The sequence below is a fragment of the Bufo bufo genome, chromosome 1 (assembly GCF_905171765.1).
Source record: "Bufo bufo chromosome 1, aBufBuf1.1, whole genome shotgun sequence".
NCBI lineage: Eukaryota > Metazoa > Chordata > Amphibia > Anura > Bufonidae > Bufo > Bufo bufo.
This window is the reverse complement of record NC_053389.1, coordinates 30,690,031-30,695,817: the sequence shown is the minus strand read 5'-3', so window position 1 is coordinate 30,695,817 and position 5,787 is coordinate 30,690,031.

Below are 5,787 nucleotides of genomic sequence, written 5' to 3'. Positions count from 1 at the left end.
GTGGGAGACGCTAAATGTCTTCTCTGTGAGGTATGATGTGATCCAGGGGAGGGCCAGGTCAGTGATGCCAAGAGAGGAGAGTTTGTAACTGACGGGAGTGGTTGACAGTGTCAAAGGCAGAGGACAGGTCAAGGAGAAGGAGGACAGAGTAATATTTTTTGGTTTTGGCTTTAGCAGGTCGTTGGTGACTTTAATGGTAAGGGCAGTGCAGTCTCAGTTGAATGGTGGGGTCGGAAGCCAGATTGTAGCCGGTCAAAGAGGGAGCAGGAGGAGAGATGAGAGGACAGTTTAGAGTGGACATGTTGTTCAAGTAGCTTTGAGGAATATGGGAGAAGTAATATGGGGCGATAACTGGACAAAGAAGATCAAGTGAAGGCTTTTTGAGGATGGGTGTAATGGTAGCATGTTTAAAACCAGAGGGGAAGACATTGGAGGTTATTGATAGGTTAAAGAGTTAGGGCTGGGATTAACACTGGTGAGGTTAGGGATGAGGTGGGATGGGATTGGGTCAAGTACACAGGTGGTGAGATGAGATCTGGAGAGTAGAGGGGAGAGGGAAGCGGGTTTTGGGAGAAGAGGACCAAGCAGTTGTGTGGAGGGTCTGTGGGGACCGTGCACTGAAGCTTTCTCTGATGTTGACTATCTTTTGTTTTGAAGTACGTGGCAAAGTCCTCAGCTGTGAGGAGGGTGGGGGCGCTGGGGGACGGAGAAGGGAGTTAAAAGTGTTAAAAGGTTATTTAGGGCTCTGGGACAGGGGAGAGATGAGAAGTCGCCTGTTTTGCATCAGCGAGTGAGGATGTGAAAATGAGTGGGAGAAGAGTCAGCAAGCAAGTGAAAGTCAGGATATTTAACATTTCGCTACCAGCGCCGTACAAGTGAGATAACTGCATCTAAATGCGCAAAAACCTGGAAGTGTGCCCTTCCTACCGACACCCTCTGCGGCCAATGGGGCTGTTTGTAGTTGCTATGAATACTAGGAGCCTCCCTGACAAGGCTTATAGTATTCATGCTGCAATTCTTATTATGGCCACCAGATAACATAGAAATGAGCAATTGACCGTCATAAACTCATTTTAAAGATCCCTGATTGCTCAAAATTAAAAATTAAAAAACTGAATTTATAGGCTCATATGAGCTTCAAAATCATTACAAAAAGTAAAAAAATATATAAATATTAAAAAAATATAAGTTTAAATCACCCCCCTTTCCGTATAATAAAATAACTACCTAAATAACAAGAAATATTAACATTATGGGTATCGCCGTGACCGAAAACGCCCGTACTATAAAAAAAAAATAAAAAAATATTACAATACGGCCAATGGCGTAACAGAAAAAAGGGTCTAAATGGCCGGTTTGCCATTTTTTTCATTGCTTCTCTTACCCAAAAAAATGTAATAAAATGTGATCCAAAAGTCCCACTCCAGAATGGTATCGATAAAAACTACAGATTGTCCTGCAAAACATGATCCCCCTATAAAGCTCAGTAGACATAAGTATAAAAAAGTTATGGGGGTCAGAATATGGTGATAGAAAATGTTTTTATTTATTTTTACACTTTCTAGACATACAAAACCTATACATATGGGGTATCGTTGTAATCGTACTGACCCAGAGAACGGAGGGTGCTGCAAACGATACGCCCCCCCCAATTCCACCCCATTTGGAATTTCTTTACCGCTTCCCACTACATTGTATGTCATAATTAATGGTGGCATTAGAAAGTGCAGCTTGTCCCGCAAAAAATAAGCCCTCATACAGCTATGTGACTGGAAATATAAAAAGTTATGGCTCAAGGAAGATGGGGAAGAAAAATAAAAACTAAAAAACCTCCAGTAGTAAAAGAGTTAAGGTTCCTGCGGGGTGTGTTAAGTGTGGGGACCAGTGGAGCAGCTGGAGAGACCAGTGAGGAGAAGATGAGTAGGTTGTTGTCGGATAGGGGGAGAAGTGAGTTAGAAAGGTTAGATAAGGAGCAGAGCCGGGTAAGGATGAGATCCAGAGTGTGACCATCTCTGGGTGGGAGAGAAGGACCACTTAGAGAGGCCGAAGGAGGAGGAGAGTGCTAGAAGCTTAAAGCCAGCTGAGTGGAGAGTGTTAATGGGGGTGGTGAAGTCACCCATGATGATAAGTTGGGATGTCAGCAGAGACGCACGTTGAAGTGGTCAAGAAAGTTGGTTGGGCTGTAGATGGCGGCTACTTGGAGGTTGGAGGGAGAGTAGATGTGGACCGTGTGCTTCAAATGAAGGGGGCATAATAGAGGGTGGCAGTGGAGTTGGGCTGTAGGAGCAGTTCTCTGATAGAAGACCAACTTCTCCACAATATTTGCAATCAGACTACAACTCCCATTGTCATAAGAACCTACAGCGACCTCATATTAATCCAAACATTGTCCCCAGATGCAACAACTATAATTATCTTCCAAACCAAAAAAAGATCATAGGACTGTGATTATAAAATGTATAGTAATCTTTATTTAATCCAAAAATGCAACTTCAATATAAAATATAGAGGAGAAAGGCACGATGGAAATAGATACAGAAAATTTTCATGAGGGACATAAATCAGGTGAAGCACTCCATGTCACAATAACCGGATACAAATCAAAACCAGATGTATTGAATCGCATATACTTAACTGAGTATGCAATAAAACAAAGGGAATCTGGCTTCACATCGAAAATGCCTTTCATCGACTTCCATAAAATCCAGACATCAAAACAGGACAATTTGCTGTGACGCGTTTCGGGCTATTACATCTCAGCCCTTCATCAAGACAAACAAACAGACACGGACATGACTCGCCCACTTGATTGAACAATCATCCCCACCGGAGATCCACACCCGACATTGAATAGGGTTCGGCAGGAGGGAGGAGAATTCAGCCAAGTGGAACAGAGGTCCAATACAAATAGGAGATATTATTTATATTGTAGGGTTAAATCATGTTTTCTTATTCAATCCCTTCGGGATACACGTTCCAAAATTGAACATCCAATAAGTTTCCCTGCTAAAAAGTTTCTGTCTACGATCTCCCCCTCTGATCGGTGTGGTCAGGGCCGGATTGAGAGCATCATGGGCCTGGTGCTGAGGATTTTGCTGGGCCTTTTTATGGAACTGCACTCAGTGTCTTAATTACATATATATTTTATCGATACCATTAAAGTATTTTGTTCCTGCAACTACCCCTTCATTTGGCGTCTATCTTGGCAACATGGAGGGGGACCACGGGAGGGGGACCCTGAGGGTGGGGGCACCCTCAGGGCACTATAGTGTCAGGAAACCGCTTTGTTTTCCTGACACTATAGTGATCATTTAACATGACTATGAAGATTACTGTTTTCTAGCTGCTGTGGACTGTGGACAACAGCAGCTAGAAACAGTAATTTTCATAGAGCTGTGTTATGATTTATGGACACAGCACTCAGCATGCTTAGCCAGTCAGATAGAAGGCTGGCTAAGCATGCTGAGAGCTGTGTCTAAATAACATAACACATTAAAGGGATTCTGTCACCAGGTTTCACCCCTGTCAGCTAAAAATATGCTGATGTTCAGGGCGTCTTCACGATTCCTAATGTGGGCTTATAAATGTCATCTGTGGGCTTATTTAGCTAAAAAACAGCTATTACTAACCTGTCAGTCAAACAAATAAGGTGCCCAAGGGGATGTTAATGGATGCAAGGTGCCGGCCGCACCCGCCGCCGTTCGTGCCCAGCGCCGCCTTTCCAGACTTCTGCGCCGCCTCCTAATCCTCTGTGCCGCCTCTCGCTCTCCCTCTCTCCCCCCTCCTTCTGCTGTAAGATCTCGCGCATACAGGGGTTGAGCGAAGTGCCGGCGCAAGCGCACTTCGCTGTAAGAAGCCAAATGGAGAAGTCCGCACGGGCGCATCAGGCAGAGCCCTGTGCGCAAGCGCAAGATCTTACAGCAGAAGGAGGGGGGAGGGAGGGAGAGCGAGAGGCGGCACAGAGGATTAGGAGGCGGTGCAGAAGTCCAGAAAGGCGGCGCTGGGCACGAACGGTGGTGGGTGCGGCGGGCATCTTGCACCCATTAACATCCCCTTGGGCACCTTATTTGTTTGACTGACAGGTTAGTAATAGCTGTTTTTTAGCTAAATAAGCCCACAGATGACATTTATAAGCCCAAATTAGGAATCGTGAAGACGCCCTGAACATCAGCATATGTTTAGCTGACAGGGGTGAAACCTGGTGACAGAATCCCTTTAAAGAAATAACTGTTTCTAGCTGCTGTGGACTGTGGACTGTGGACTAGCAGCTAGAAACAGTAATTTCTTTATGTGTTATGTTATTTAGACTGAGCTCTCAGCATGCTTAGCCAGTCAGTAATTTTCATAGTGCTGTTATGATTTATGGACACAGCTCTCAGCATGCTTAGCCAGCCTTCTATCTGGCTGTGCTTCTTGAGAGTCACAGTCTACAGGCTCAGAAACAGCCAGATAGAAGGCTGGCTAAGCATGCTGAGAGCTGTGTCCACAAATCATAACAGCACTATGATTGCCCTCCCTTCCAACTGGATAAGTTCATCTGATACCTGCCCCAGAAGGCCACTCATGCGCTATGTGGACTGTACCTTCTCCTGCAGGATAACCTGACTCCTCCCACACCTGATCACATGGCCATGACATCATCACAGGTCCTGTTGTCTTGCGGGCTGGTGTGGCTGAGCGCTGTGCTGGTCGAAACTGCTGAGCAGGTTGTACACAGCGCAGCGTGCAGGAGGGATAACGGCGGGCACACTGAGGTCATATCCGGCGGGCCGCGGCATTACAGGAACAGCACCAGCTGCTCTGACGTCCTGCCGCCGGATATCCTGTGACGTATATCCGGCGGCAGGACGTCAGAGCAGCTGGTGCTGTTCCTGTAATGCAGCGGCACGCCGGATATGACCTCAGTGCGCCCGCCGTTATCCATCCTGCACGCTGCGCTGTGTACAACAGAGGACTTTTAGCGCGGGCCGCTCCCGACGGCCTTTTGGCTGGCGGATGGGCCTATTTTATGGTAGGGGCCTGGAGCTGCAGCTCCATCATCCCCTACATTAATCCGGCCCTGGGTGTGGTAACCCTTTCAATGCCCTGTACAACAAACGCAGAGGTGTCACCCTTGTGAACAGACGCGCTGAACAATGCGGGACGTCACTTAGATGCTTCCGTACTCTGACCATTAACTGATTCGTAGTGCATCCCACATATTGCAGCGCGCAATCTCGACAGGTGATGCCGTACACAACATATTCAGTATTACAGTTAATATATTGTCGTAACTCATGCGCCCTACCATTAGACGTAGAGACAATATTTTTACTAACTGACGTGTGAACAGCAAATGCACTTCTTACTTCCACATTTGAAATGACCCTTTGTACTTAGCCATACTGGTTGGCGAGAGGTATTCCCGAGAAATAAACTAGGACTCACTTTTTGTCCAATGGTCGGTGCTTTTTTCGCTATACATTTAGTACCTGCTTCGGCAACATCTCCCCCCAACCCTCCTTATAACCTATGACTGAGAAGTGTTTACGTATAATATTGCAGATAAGGGGATACGCTTTACTGTAATTCGTGACAAAGGTCACTGGTTCACTCGAACCCCGTACACGGCATCGATTCCGTTTTCTTTTCTTATATTTTCTTCTATTAATTTGCTTATTGCTTTTGATCTGAGTAAACACAAGAGAGTCCCTATCTTCTTGTTTAGCAAATTCCCTAGCTGTACGAATACTCTCCGCCGAATACAGTAAAGCGTATCCCCTTATCTGCAATATTATACGTAAACAC